Raw genomic sequence first — 16,670 nt, 5'->3', positions numbered from 1 at the left:
TCTTCTGATAGTCTTCTCAACATGTTCTCCTGAAATGGAAATTGCCCTCCCTTCCTTTATATATTTGTTGATATTAAGAGTGAACATTGATACCATCTTTCTGATCTGATTTCCAATCACTTCCTCCCTGTTGGCTCAGATGGTAAAGTGTCTGCCTACAATGTGGGAGACTCAGGTTCGATCCCTGGGTCAGGAAGATCTGCTGGAGAAGGAAATGGCAACCCACTCCAGTACTCCTGCCTGGAAAATCCCATGGATGGAGGACCCTGGTAGTCTACAATCCATGGGGTCTCAAAAGAGTCAGACACGACTGAGTGACTAAACTTTCACTTTTTCACTTCCAGCCTTATATGATTATATTGGGTTGGTGAAAAAGTGCATTCAGGTTTTTCCCTAACATTATATGGAAAACCAGAATGAACTTTTTGGCCAGCCCAACATTTTCATTACTTTAATCAGTACTTTAATGAATACTTATATTTCTTCCTTTATAAGCTATCTGTTTAGGACTTTTGAAAGTGTGAAAGTGAAAGTCACTCAGTTGTGTCCGACTCTTTGCAACTCTTTGCAACTATCCAGTCCATGGGACACTTCCAGGGCAGAATACTGAAGTGGATAGCCATTCCTTACTCCAAGGGATCTTCCCAACCCTGGGTTAGAACACAGATCTCCTTCATTGCAGGCGGATTCTTTACCAACTGAGCCACCAGGGAATATTTTGGGTTAGTGACTGTATAAATTTTCTGGAGCTGCCATAACAAGGTACCACAGGATGGGTGGCTCAGAAAACAGACATCTTGGTCTCACAATTCTAGACCCTAGAAATCCAGAATCAGGTTGTTGGTCAACTTCTTATGAAGGCTGTGGGGGGAGGATCTGTTCTAGGGATCTCTCCATGGCTTGAGGATAGCTGTCTTCCTCTTAGGATTCTTCACATTATCTTCTGTGTGTGACTTCATGTCCAAATTTTCCCGTTTTAGAAGGACATCAGCCAATCTGATTCAGAGCCCACTCAAATGACCTCATTTTAAGTTGATATCTTCTGTAAATAACCATCTCTAGATGATGTTACATATGAGGGATTAAGTACTTCCACATATGAATAATGGTTGAACACAATTCAACCCATAACCGTTATCTATTGATTTGCAGATCATTTGTGTACTGTTTGGTTTTCAGTTGTTATCATATGGAAAATATTTTCGAAATCTGTTACTGATATTTCATTATCCCTACAATTTTTAAAATAACTATTTAAAATGCATATTCTTTAGAATATATTTGTATTTTCTACACAAATAATCATATATCTGCAAAAAAATGATAGTTTCTCTTTTTGTTTTCAATTCTTAAGTCTTTTACTAAGTTCTTTATCTTACTTTGCTATCAGAACCAAGAACCTATTCTATAATGTTCAATAGAATTGGTGACATAAATATTACATATTATTATTTGCTTTTTCCAGACTGTAGAAATACTATAGACATCCTCTTCTTATTCTATATTGTAAGGGAAAGACCTTTCATTATCACAAATATGGTATTTACTACAGGCTTTTTTAGTCACTTTTTTGTGTGTACGATTAGTAATATTTCTTCCCTAAATTAGTACAATGACATGTAAAAATCGTCTGGTTTGCAGTATCCATTGTGGGGAGGTGTCTACAGAGTCAATGTTTTAATATACTTTTAACTATTCAGATATCCTAACTGTCCCTGTGTAAACAATAATAAAACACATTATTTTTAGGAATATGTTCATTTTATTGTCATTGATTTAGCTCATGATTCTGGGGGTTAGCAATTTTGTCTGAGTGCCACTGGGCAGTTCTCTTCTTGACTGAGTTACTCTTGTTTCTTTGATGAGTTCCTGGTCAACTAAATGGCTCTGCCCTGTGACTGATATGATATCATTCATCAGTGAGACAACAGGCCCATCCATATGTTACTCTTCCTCTAGCCCAGCCCATATTTTAATTGGTTAGAGTTTTAAGAGAACTAACAGAAGTAAAGGATTTTTTTTCAGGTTTAATCTTGAAATTACAAGATGCTACATCTGCCATAATGTACTGGTCACAAAGCAAGTCACAATTTCAGTCCAGATTCAAGAGGTAAAGAAATATACTTTCGATAGCAAAAGTTTAAAAGTCATACTGCATATTAGCATGTATATAAGGAGAAAAATGATTATGGTCATATTTGCAAATGATCTGGTATGTAACCCCATTGCTGAGTTAAGTTCCTGTACTTTATTTCTCAGGGATTTGTCCTTTGAGTACTTGCCACCTTGTGCATTGATGGTTTTCCAATGTAGTCAAAGGGATTTTTTGTCTTTTTTTTTTTTTTTTTTTAGTTTTTCCATCAGCTCCAAAATTGTTTGACAATGAACTTGTCTATTTTCACTAACGATGAAAGTTTGGGGGCCGTTATTTAACAAATTATTATTATTTTTTAACCTCTCAAGGGTAATCAATTGCTCAGCTGAATCCTACTTCACCAACTCAGAATATTTGAGCATTTTTTTATTTGCAACTACCCAGTCTCACAGTCCTAGTTTAATTCTTCATTATCTGAATTATTTACAGCTTTTATTAATTGATTTCTTATTTGCTTCTCCAAACCAATTAATGTACTGCTTTCAAATCAGACTTTCTAAACTAAAGTTTTATTTGGATCAACTTTAGTTCAAAATATCAATGCCTCCCTAGGTTGTATCAAGGTCAATGTCAAGGTCGCTTGTCTTCTGGCTTGAAACTATCTTCACAGTCCTTCAGTTTCCTTTGCTCAGGTTTTCTTTGCTCATCTTTATCATCTTATGTGTCCGGTATTTTGCTAATTAACAACTAAAGAGAAGTTCTTGAAAACATTTAAATGTGTTTTTTTCATTTGCATTTGTATGAATAAACTGAAATCAAAATAAATTCCCCTAGCAATCATATATTAAATTCCTCCTAAGAGCCAAGACTCAAAAAACCTCATACTCTAGACTTACCACTTTGGATTTCACAAGCGAATGTAACACAAATACAACACAAAACCTCTATATACATCAAGCCAGTCTCTTCTCTTTCTCCATTTCTCTTCAGAGTCTTATATTGACAGTATAATTTAGATGTATAATTTATATATGTATGATTTATGTATATTTATATATATGTCTCATCACAAAATTAAAATTTTTGATTGCATGAATACTGTCTTGTACTACTATTGCCTAGCATAATATTTTCTACTGACAATGTTAAATTGTACTTGAGCCGCATGCTCCTCAAAACTATCAGTAGTTAAGATATTGACCCCAAACTTCTGTGTTCTAGGAAATATCTTACTGCCAAAACCAAGCCTTACCATATGACTTAGATAAGACTCACAGATGACTCCCTTGTTAACCTTTGACAAAGTCACACATAGATCTGCCAAAGCCCCATCTTTGTCTCATATATGATTAACAAACTGAAATATTGGCCCACACTGACCAGTCTGTACAAAATGCCTGCTACTTCACCTGATTAAATTATTGTCAGGCTTTTCTCCAGCCCAAAGGCCTCTTGAAAGTTGTCTCATTTTGAATTTAAGAAAGTACTGGAAACTTAAGCAAGCATTGGAATATGAAACATCAAACCACCTTTCCCTAGCTTATCAAATACTTCTGAGAATCAGGTGATGGTGAAGAAACACTGTCTGATCATACAACCTGCTCACCCTATTCCCCCAAGCCCACTTTCCCTTTTATTTCATCACCTCCTGGCAAACAGAGGCAGAAAAAATGGAAACAGTGACTTTACTTTCTTTATTTTCTTGGGCTCCAAAATCACTGTGGATGGTGACTGCAGCCACGAAATTAAAAGTTGATTGCTCCTTGGAAGAAAAGCTATGACAAACCTAGATACATTATTAAAAAGCAGAGGTATCACTTAGCCGACAAAGATCTGTATAGTCAAAGCTATGGTTTTTCTAGTAGTCGTGTCTGGATGTGAGTTATGTGAACCATAAAGTGGGCTGAGCACCAAAGAATTGATGCTTTTGAACTGTGGTGTTGGAGAAGACTCTTGAGAGTTCCTTAGACAGCAAGGAGATCCAGTCAGTCAATCCTAAAAGAAATCAACCCTGAATATTCCTTGGAAGGACTGATGCTGAAGGTGAAGCTCCACTATTTTGGCCACCTGATTAAAAGAGCTGTCTCATTGGAAAATACCCTGATGCTGGGAAAGAAAGATTGAGGGCAGGAGGAGAAGTGATCACCAACTCAATGGACATGAGTTTGAGCATAGCTCAGGATATAGTGAAGGACAGGGAAGTTTGTCATGGGGTTGCAAAGAGACAGACATCACTTAGCAACTAAACGACAACAATTATTTAACTTAATGTTTAAATTGCTCTGGATTGGGCCAGTGGAGACCTTTACAAACTGACTCTCGTATCTTATGACTTGTTCTCATCACTTGAAAGTTTTCCTTACTCCTTCTGTTCCTTTGATGACCTACCATAACAAACATTCCTAAATGTTTATTTCAAATGCAAATACAATTAAATCAATGACACATATAGAGTAGTCTTTTAAAGTTTCAACATCATTTGAATTTTTTTAGTTTTTGTTTTAAATGAAAAAAAAAAAAACTATGTCAGTGTTTTGAATACCTCCAGATTTAAACCTCATAAAATTCAAAATTCTGAATTAGCATTATGAGATCTCAAGAAAATTTTCTTTTCCTCCAAAAAAGAACAAGAGCAACAATAACTGCCAAAATACAAACCTCCATTTAACCTGTCTGCAGCATTTCTGCTTATATATAAAGAAGCATTTATTAATGTTTAGGCAGCCAAAATTCTTTATGTTATTTATTTTAAAAAACTAATATCTAATATTTATTATGTACATGTCAGACATGTGGTAGGTATTTCACACATATCATTAATTCTCATAATCATTCTGAAATGTAGGTGATATTATATCCATTATACAAGCAAGAAAGAAGAGATTCAGAACAATTTCTCCAAGGTCACATAGACAGTATATTATATAGGTAGTCTTCAACTCTAGATATATCTGATAACAAAATATTGCATTATGTAGTCTCATTATAATAAATGAACCCAGTAAATATTTTCTTGTAAAAATTATTCTACATGCAGGAAACTTTGGAAAAATTTATAAGCATTAGTGATACATTATTCCCAATCCAATGGCTTGCAATACTAGGTAAAATAGAGCACATATGGAAATGAGTATAACATATGGAAAAATGTGATAGTCTTACGTCATTGTTGGAAAAGGAAATGGGTTGCCATTTCCTTCTCCTGGGGATCTTCCCTAGCCAGGGATCAATTCTGTGTTTCCAACATCGGTAGGTGAATTCTTTACCACTGAGCGACCAAAGGAGTCCTTGGGACTAAGGCATTAGGAGAGATCAACTTCAGGTTAATCAATCATGGAAAATTTTAAGGAAGAAAATATAATTTTATTAGGGGTTGAATGACACATAGGATTATTAAATGCAGTAGTGGGAAAAGATATCCTAAGCAGAGGGAGCAATATAAGTGATGACAGTGCAAATGGGGAAGTGCTGCGTGCATATAAATTGTAACTCAGCAAGTAATATAGTCTAAATTGCATACAGGATACTTATTGGGCTATTGGGTAAAACCAGAAAAAGTTGGTAAGATTCAAGTTATCAAAATTCTTAAATGCCATGCTCGTGAGTTTTGTACGCTTTCTATAGGAAATTTACTGCTCTGTGAATCACCAAGGAAGATCTATTTAGGAATACAGATAGTCAGATTTCCAACTCAAAAGTATATCAAAAAAAGAAGTATTTAAATTATCCTCCCCTCAGTTGTCAGAGCTATTCCGAAATGTAGACTTTATTTATTCACAGGCAAGAAGACTGAATAAGAGTGACGTTAACTAGGCTTGGCCAGAGTATTAAGCTGGCGACCACAGGGAATTATATTCTGGGAAACATTTGCAATGCTTTCCCTCAGAAAATTGAAGCAGCTATAGAATTTCTCTGAATCTAGGCTCAAAGGCCATGGATTATTTTGCTAAGAGGCATCTGTGTTATCTGAGGCCATTCTTTTCCTATTCTTTGTTAACATTCAATGTGACCACAAGGATATTTGAATAGTGATTTTCTTTCAAGGTCTGCCAATGCAAACTAAGAGAATAACCCAAAGTCCACTAGAGATCTGTGGCAGAATTCATTCTAGGTCCCTATGTAGAGAAGTCTAGAAAAGTATCTTTTAGGAAAGGAGGGACTCTCATATAAATACGGTCAAAGATGGAAGTACTGAAAGCCTTTTATCAAGATTTCTTGAAACTAAAATACTCAAACCTTCTCCTACTAATCCTACACCTGGGGATCTATTTATCTAGCCCTTAAGAGGACAAAGTGGAGGTGATGGAATTCCAGTTGAGCTATTTCAAATCCTAAAAGATGATGCTGTGAAAGTGCTGCACTCAAAATGCCAGCAAATCTGGAAAACTCAAAAATGGCCGCAGGACTGGAAAAAGTCAGCTTTCATTTGAATCCCCAAAAAAGGCAATGCCAAAGAATGTACAAATGACTGCACAACTGCACTCATTTCACATGCTAGCAAAGCAATGCTCAAAATTCCCCGAGCCAGGCTTCAAATGAAGCGTGAACTTCCAGATGTTCAAGGTGGATTTAGAAAAGGCAGAGGAACTAGAGATCAGATTGCCAACATCTGCTGGATCATTGAAAAAGCAAGAGAGTTCCAGAAAAACATCTACTTTGGCTTTATTGACTATGACAAGGCCTTTGACTGTTTGGATCACAACAAACTGTGGGAAATTTTTCAAGAGATGGAAATAGCAGACCACCCAACCTGCCTCCTGAGAAATTGGTATGCAGGTCAAGAAGCAACAGTTAGAACTGGACATAGTAAAACAGACGAGTTCCAAATCGGGAAAGGAGTATGCCAAGGCTGCATGTTGCCACCCTGCTTATTTAACTTATATGCAGAGAACATCATGCAAAATTCCAGGTTGGATGAAGCACAAGCTGGAATCAAGATTGCCAGGATAAACATCAATAACATTAGATACATAGATGACACCACCCTTAAGGCAGAAAGCAAAGAGAACTAAAGAGCCTCTTGATGAAAGTGAAAGAGGAGAGTGAAAAAGCTAGCTTAAAACTTAACATTCAGAAAACTAAGATCCTGGCATCTAGTCCCATCACTCATGGCAAATAGATGGGGAAACAGCGACAGACTTTATTTTGGGGGGCTCCAAAATCACTGCAGATGGTGATTGCAGCCATGAAATTAAAAGATGCTTGCTCCTTGGAAGAAAATCTATGACCAAACTAGACAGCATATTAAAAAGCAGAGACATTACCTTACCAACAAAGGTCCATTTAGTCAAAGCTACGGTGTTTCCAGTAGTCATGTATGGATGTGAGAACTGGACTATAAGGAAAGCTGAGTGCCAAAGAATTGATGATTTTGAACTGTGGTATTGGAGAAGACTCTTGAGAGTCCCTTGGACTGCAAGGAGATCCTACTAGTCCATCCTAAAAGAAATCAGTCCTGAATATTCATTGGTAGGACTGATGCTGAAGCTGAAACTCAATACTTTGGCCACCTGATATGAAGAATCGACTCATTGGAAATGACCCTGATGCTGGGAAAAATTGAAGGCAGAAGAGAAGTGGACAACAGAGGTTGAGATTGTTGGATGACATCACCGAAGCAATTGACATGAGTTTGAGTAGGCTCCGGGAGTTGGTGAGGACAGGGAAGCCTGGAGAGCTGTAGTCCATGGGGTCGCAAAAGAGTCGGACATGACTGAGTGACTGAACTAATTAATGCATTAATGAATTAATGCAGCATTAATTGGGGACCTCCCCCGGTGGTCTAGTGGTTAAGAATCCACTTTCCTTTGCAGGGGACTCGGGTTTTCAGGTTTGGTTCCTGGTCTGGGAACTAAGATCCCATATGCCATGGGGCAACTAAGCCCCCACTCCACAACTAGAGAAAGCCTGTGCGTCACAATAAGGAACCGGCATGTTTCAGTGAAGACCTGTTGCAGCCACAAAAAATAAATAAATAAAATTTAATTTAAAAGAAAATTAAAAAATAAAAAAGCAGCATTATTCACAGATAAATATCTGGAAATAAGAAAACTGAATAAACTATACACACACACACACACACACACACACACACACACACACACACACACACACACAGGCAAAGACTACTGACCAAACTTCAGTTAGATTTCTCAAGCCCTCTTTTCTGCTAAGCTTCAAGTTTAGCATCCATCCTCATCAGATCTGTCAAGAATGGATTCTGTAACGAGAATCTTGCTGAATCAGCTTCGTCAGAACCCACTGCTCTCAGTATCTCATCATCTGATATCAAATCAAGTTCCTTATCCTCCACCAGTGTGCAGGTGATATCTGACAACGTTGGCCTGATTTCAGCAAGAATCCTGTCAAGTTAGGTTAGCCAGAACTCTCCCTTACCCCTGATGCTTCTTCTTGGTAATTTTCCCTCTACTTATTCCTTTCCTGCTCCTTAGCCATAAATCCCTATTGTCTAGGCTATATTGAGGACTGAGCGCTGTTCTGTACTGAGATTTCTTTCCCCAAATGCAACAGTCGCTGAATAAAATTTGTTTTTCTCTCCTAATTGCTGTCCAGCATGGGTTTTCTTTGAAAACATGATGTTATTTTAAATTGAAATGATATGCCAGTTAAAGCTATGCTGGATGACTTGGAAGGGCTTCCATGAAATATTTTTGAGTAATAAAAGAATGATTAGTATAATGCATTTGTATACTTATATATAACACTATCCATGATGAATAATGCCTGGTGAATGTACAAATATGTGTTTGTATCTTTGTGTGTGTGCATGAAAACATATTAGTTTAAGTTGAGACATTTGAAAAGGAATGAGTTAACAGAGGCAGAGGAGGGTTTCAGATAGGGAGAATTTAGGAGATCAAAGACAAGAAAACAGGAAAAAGAAAAAATAGACTGTGTTACCTTTATAAAAAATTATGTGTATACACATATGTGTATAACAAACTCAAGTTAAAGGTTTTAATTAAGAAATTTCAAAAATCAAAAATTGAGTTTTTCTAAATAAACAAACCAAGGAAGACATACTTTGAGATCTCCATTCCCACACAACTGTTCCTCACAGCTGGGCAGGCCCTGTATAGATCTTTTGATATGTATTATTTTTTATGTTTTCTTAAAATTGATTTTCCTTATTAAAGGAAAACTGCTTTACAATGTTGTTTTGGTTTCTGCCATACAGCTATGATAGTCAGCCATAATTATATATATATATCCCCTCCCTCCTGAGCCTTCTCAGAAAAGAAATACTTACTAGAGCAATACCTTCCAGATTTAAAATAAAAGAGACACAAAAAAAGGTATAAAAAGTAGAAAAGAGTCACTGTCATGATGCATGTTATAGCATATTCATTAAATATGAAATTTGAAAATAAAAATTTGAGTTCCAAATTTTGTCACTTAACCAGCTAGTCAGACATCAAGAGAATCATTGTAACTCGGGGTCTCAGTTTCCACATCTGACATAAATGGATTAAATTAAGGTTAAATTAAGGTTGAGAAAAATTTATGAAAATACTATCAGTTTTGTCATATAAGGGCAAAGGAGAATTTAAAATGAGAGACTTATTCTTCCCTGTTGAAAATAAGGATAAAGACCTTCTTCCCTCTGAACATTTACTTTAGAAAACTCAAGTTATTTCTCTGTCTCTTTGAAATACATGTAAACCACTAAAGGTAAATAATCCGCCAGATAGCTTTAAAACCCAACAATATCCTTCTCAATTGCCCTGGGAACTATTTCTTTGAAATAGAACCATTGAGAAAGATCACATCTGTATCTCCCAGTTTCTGGGACAGAGTAGGAGTCAGACTTCAGCAGATACTTCCTTTCAAGATAAAAAACTACTTCCTGTCACAGAGATGCACTGTTTATTTTTCTTTTGGATGAAGCCAATTAGCTAAAGCAGATGAATATCCCAACTACCAAGTGACTTTAGGATGTGCAATGTGTGACCAAGAGTACTACCGCGCCCTTTTAGTTGAGAACTAATTACTTTTCATATTGAGAAAATGTAATAGGTTGTATCTGCTCAGCTGTGTGTTGATAAAAGGATGAGGGTTCTTTGTCTCTTTGCAAACTTTTAGTATTTGTCTGTGATGCACATCACATTCTGGTTTAGTGTTTATTCAATAATAAAAATAGTTTTCTTTCTCTGCTATCTTTGTGGAGATGTTTTCTGGCTTGGGAAGACATCTAATTATATTTTCCCCAAAGTAGTCACTTAATCTCTCTAAAACAGGAGAGAGATAAGGAGAGAGAGAATCTGATAGTGCTAATAATCACAACTGTCATTTGTTTAGTACATGCCTTGAAGGAAGTGTGAGATGGAAGGCATTGTTTCTCAGGATGTAAGCATTATGCCACACTGGATGTGATTTCTTAGAAGAAGCCGCCTCCTCCCTCTCCAATGACAACACAGTCCTAAATACAAGACATTGAGTACATCAGATGTTCCACCAAAGAAATAGCAATGTATTTCTACATTTCTATTGGGCTAATTGAGACAAGCATACTATTTGTATGGAACATTCATGAAAATTTAAGGATAACTTGGCCTTACATCCTAATTTAGAATTTGAATGATCTTCTCTGTGATATGTTACAAGGAATGTTTCTTAAAACTTTTGTGGATTAGTTTGTCAGCCTCTTTGATACTGGTACAGAAATATGAAGACTCTCCTAGAAAAATTTCTACACACCTGCAAACTGACAACATTGTACATTAAGATTTCACAAGGCACCAGGAAATGAACACTCTGACACCAATGTAGCCTTTTGTTCACAAGCCATAGTTTCCTTATATAGAACTCCTACTGTCAAAGTTGAAAGTCATTTAAGATCTTTAGTTACTTTGTTTTTCAACATCAAAACCAGATATAAGGTGATTATCGGAATCAGCAGTAACTTAAGTGGAAGAGGGGCAAAAAGTTTACAAAATATTTTCCTAATGGTAAGTTGAGGAAAAAAAAAAAAAAAGTACTCATCTCTGCAGAGTTTAGAATTCTGTGATGGGCAGGAGAGTTTATTGAAGGAAAAAAGATATTGGTCCCATTTCACCCCAGATTGTTTAAACGGTCACACAGAGGAAAGTTTTCCCTTTACTGACGCTCCCACTGTAATGAACTTAGGTAATGACCACAGTGACAGAAGTTAGCAACTACAGCATCTAACTAGCCATATATATATATCCGCACACATCACTAGATGTTTAGGCATGGTTGGAACTCTAGCCTGTTCTTGAGAACAATGGAGCTCTTATATTTGACCCTGCCTCCTCTCAATAAATATTAGGATGACTACTTTATTCAAGCTAACTGAATACAATTACTGTGCTGTCTTTTTTTTTTTTAACACCAGTTTTGAGCTATGTCGGAAAATCAGAAATGTCTAAAACATAGTTATTGCTTTTACTTTAATGGAATTCTTAGTCTGAAATGCATAGTTGCAATAATATGCTAAACACATTCATTACGTTCAATAGTAGTGAGAGGCTGGGTTGTATTCTTAACAGATAATTCAAGCAGGAGAAATCCTTTGTGATTAAGAAAATCCATACCAGAAAGGATGGCTACTTTAAAAGTAGTAGAAATTTTCAAAAGGGTTTTCTGTTAACATTGGCATTGAAGGTGAGCCTATTAATCACAGAGAAAAATAGCCCTGCCAATACCTAATCAATGTGTTAGGTTTTTATTAACTTCATGTATCTATACAGAAACTTCACTAGGCTTAGAGGAATCCATGGCTTTGTATTCTGTTTGATGCAAGAAATGAATCTTCTGCTTCGTGTCTCTGACTGATAGGAATTATATTGATTTTGCAAGCCTCAAATACTAAGTGGTTTCAGATCCTGCCATTCTGTAAGTTGTATCTAGTCAGGGAGAGACTCTAAAGCAAGGAGAAAAAAAGCTATAAGGCCTGCAGGGTATCTCTGATTGTGCAGAGGGAAAACTCCAAAGGCATCTCAAGAATAATAAAATCACTACCTTTCATTTATATTAGCTTTATTCCTTTCAAGACTTCACAGTGATGCAGAAATTCCACCCTGCTGCTGCTTACTTTCACTCTAGAAGACAGTGGCAAAGGCCTGTTAAAATGTTAAATGGGTTAATCCCAGTAAATAATAACCATAATTAACTTGGGGGCAAAAGAAAACCTTCTCCTCAGAGAAGTGAATTTCTATTATTACTTCTTGGATAGGACTGAATCCTGGCTCATGTTTACTTAACCTTGCCCTGTTCTAAGGAGCTGATAAACCAGCAGCTGAGAGAGGCAAACACTAGTGCAGGTATTTAATCCATGAGCTTCTCTCCATATAATCACTGCTGGTGAACAGGAAAGGCCCCCCGACTAAACTCTCCCCATAATTCCTAGTTCCTCCCTCTGACTGCTTTTGAGGACCACAAATATAAGCTAAATGTGCAGAAATTTGAATGAAGGTGCAATGGAGGCTGTGTGAGAGCTTACAGCACTCACTCAGTAATCAGCTATGTTTAGTAGAACCCATCAGGTGGCTCAGTGGTAAAACAAGCAAACAAAGAAACAAAACTACCTGCCAATACAGAAGACACAGGTTCGATCCCTGGGTCAGGAAGATTCCCTGGAGAAGGAAATGGCAACCCACTCCAGTGTTCTTGCCTTGGAAAGCCCATGGACAGAGGAGACTCATGAGCTATGGGGTGCATGGGGTCACAAAGAACTGGACATGACTGAGCGACTAAAAGAAACAAAAAATCAGCAAACGAGGATGCTACCTAGAAAGATTTTTCCTAATGATTATTAGGAAGTTTGAAATATTGAATAGAATTCTTTATTGATAACTTTAGGCATAATTTGGTACTATATATGAACAGGCATAAGATAAAAATGTAGATACAACTGGCAAAATGTGTTTTCCTCTCTCTTCAGCTTCATCTCCCTGACAGTTTCCTTCCTTACACTCTATACTTTAGTCAAAACATGTTTTGTTCCATTTCTTGAATACTCTATACTCTTTTATAATAACATGTCTCTGTATATGTTATTCTCTTCTCCTAGAAGGACATTCAGATTAATTCTAGCTAGATAAACTCCTCCTTTTATCCTTCTAGAATGTGCTAGACATAGTTAGCTGTCCATACATTAGGCTTTTTCCCTTCTCTTAGTGGCAGAGTCAGACTACATTAGAGGTTGCAAATATCACACATATACTTTCTCAGCTTCCATTGCAACAGAGATAGTTATGTCACATGATGGATCCAGACAATAAGAGATAGGAAGAAGTCTCCAAGATCTTCAGATTTTTTTTCTTTTATATGACAAATAGAGATAAAAGATACTAAGGGAACATTTCATGCAAAGATGGGCTTGATAAAGGACAGAAATGGTATGGACCTAACAGAAGCAGAAGATATTAAGAAGAGGTGGCAAGAATACACGGAAGAACTGTACAAAAAAGATGTTCACCACCCAGATAATCATGATGATCTGATCACTAATCTAGAGCCAGACATCTTGGAATGTGAAGCCAAGCAGGCCTTAGAAAGCATCACTACGAACAAAGCTAGTGGAGGTGATGTAATTCCAGCTGAGCTGTTTCAAATCCTGAAAGATGATGCTGTGAAAGTGCTGCACTCAATATGCCAGCAAGTTTGGAAAACTCTGCAGTGGCCACAGGACTGGAAAAGGTCAGTTTTCATTCCAATCTCAAAGAAAGGCAATGCCAAAGAATGCTCAAACTACTGCACAACTGCACTCATCTCACATGCTAGTAAAGTAATGCTCAAAATTCTCCAAGCCAGGCTTCAGCATTATGTGAACCGTGAACTTCCTGATGTTCAAGCTGGTTTTAGAAAAGGCAGAATAATCAAATTGCCAACATCCGCTGGATCATCGAAAAAGACAGTTCCAGAAAAACATCTATTACTGCTTTATTGACTATGCCAAAGCCTTTGACTGTCTGGATCACAGTAAACTGTGGAAAATACTGAAAGAATGGGAATACCAGACCACCTGACCTGCCTCTTGAGAAATCTGTATGCAGGTCAGGAAGCAAAAGTTAGAACTGGACATGGAACAACAGACTGGTTCCAAATAGGAAAAGGAGTACGTCAAGGCTGTATATTGTCACCTGCTTATTTAACTTCTATGCAGAGTACATCATGCGAAGCGCTGGACTGGAAGAAACACAAGCTGGAATCAAGATTGCCGGGATAAATATAAATAACCTCAGATATGCAGATGACACCACCCTTATGTCAGAAAGTGAAGAGGAGCTAAAAAGCCTCTTGATGAAAGTGAAAGTGGAGAGTGAAAAGTTGGCTTAAAGCTCAACATTCAGAAAACGAAGATCATGACATCTGGTCCCATCACTTCATGGGAAATAGATGGGGAAACAGTAGAAACAGTGTTAGACTTTATTTTTGGGGGGCTCCAAAATCACTGCAGATGGTGATTGAAGCCATGAAATTAAAAGACACTTACTCCTTGGAAGGAAAGTTATGACCAACCTAGATAGTATATTCAAAAGCAGAGACATTACTTTGCTGACTAAGGTCCGTCTAGTCAAGGCTATGATTTTTCCTGTGGTCATGTATGGATGTGAGAGTTGGACTGTGAAGAAGGCTGAGTGCCGAAGAATTGATGCATTTGAACTGTGGTGTTGGAGAAGACTCTTGAGGGTCTCTTGGACTGCAAGGAGATCCAACCAGTCCATTCTAAAAGAGATCAACCCTGGGATTTCTTTGGAAGGAATGATGTTAAAGCTGAAGCTCCAGTACTTTGGCCACCTCATGTGAAGAGTTGACTCATTTGAAAAGACTCTGATGCTGGGAGATATTGGGGGCAGGAGGAGAAGGGGACGACCCAGGATGAGATGGCTGGATGGCATCACGGACTCGATGGACGTGCGTCTGAGTGAACTCCGGGAGATGGTGATGGACAGGGAGGCCTGGCGTGCTGCGATTCATGGGGTCGCAAAGAGTCAGACACAACTGAGCGACAGAACTGAACTGAACTGAGAGGTAAAAAGGAAATAGGAGATGTAGTGGAGATTGGAGATGTAATATATAATAGAACTTAATCAATTTAGAAAATACGTATAAATCATGATCTGTGTCTGTTAATCACTTAGTCATGTCCGACTCTTTGTAACCCCATGAACTATAGTCCACCAGGCTCCTCTGTCCATGGGATTCTCCAGCAAGAATACTGGAGTGGGTTGCCATTTCCTTCTCCAGGGGATCTTCTTGACTCAGGGATTGAACCCAGGTCTCCTGCACTACAGGCAGATACTTTACCATCTGAGCTATAGGGAAGTCCATAAATCATGTAGGAAGTCCATAAATCATGATAACAGTCTGAAAAATTTTAATTGTTCATCTAACAACATCCTACAACCAATAAGCTCTTCTGTATTTTCCATTTGGTGTTTTTTTCATTGGGATATAATTAACAAGTAACATTGGTAGATAATTATAATTATATATAATAATTGAAAGTAATATTATATTAATTTCAGGTGTTCACCATAATGACTCGATATTTGTACCTACTGGGACAGGATCACCACAATAAGTCTAGTTCATATCTGAATCTAGCTAATATCCAAGCCACATGATGGCTTTAAGAATGGTGATCTTTCTTTGAGATGGAATGGAGACTCAAAAAATTTAAAATACATATAAAAGAGAAGATCAGAAGTCTTGGCAACTCTCATATAGCTGACATTTATTATAATAAAATAAATAATATGCTCCTAATATCAATAAATATTATAATGACAATTTTATTCCCTGTCTTGCCTGGTCAAAATACTAGAAAAAGTGGTTAATGATCACCTTCATCATCATTTTTTCATGTGAGCAGATTATAAAACAGGGCATACACTTCCTGGCAATTTCTGTGCCTGAGAATATGACTATTCATTCTCTCATCTGGGGAAGAAGTGTCAAGTATAAGTCATTGCACAGCTCACAGTAGAACATTTTCCATTGTCCTAGGAGCTAGTCTCACCCTGGGGGTCACAAACATTAGTTTAACTTTGACACAGTACTTTCTAAAAAGGCAATCAGCAGCTTCAGGACACTTTTTCTTTTTCAGCACTATGAGCACATATTTCATATTTTACACTGCTGGCAGCTTCAGTGGCCAATTTGTCATATTTCCACAGTTTGCATATGCCACTTTTATTTGAAATTATGCACATATCCATCAGAGATTAAGAATCTATGTTTGCATAGACTAAATTGACAGCCAAGTTTGAAAATGTAAAATGTCATTTTTTGATGGTCCAGGAGCTGTAGGAGATGGTTATTAATCAAGGTGAGCAGTAGTGTCCGTGGACAACATCCCAACTGATGAAGGTCTTTTGCAATGCTGTAACTACAGTTGTTCAGATGCTTTCTACAAATTTCTGTTCTAACATCTGGGTAATTTACATGTTATCTTGTTGCTACCAAGTTGCTACTATAAATAGTTTTCAGCTGGCACAGCTGTTTTTTTATTATCAATATGTTTCAATAAATATACAGAGGAAAATATAATTTCAGTAGATATTGAAACCAGATTTTTAAATCTTCC

Source organism: Capricornis sumatraensis, chromosome 8 (genome assembly GCF_032405125.1).
Source record: "Capricornis sumatraensis isolate serow.1 chromosome 8, serow.2, whole genome shotgun sequence".
Lineage (NCBI taxonomy): Eukaryota > Metazoa > Chordata > Mammalia > Artiodactyla > Bovidae > Capricornis > Capricornis sumatraensis.
The sequence above is the reverse complement of the archived record's forward strand: the minus strand, read 5'-3'. Positions refer to the sequence as shown.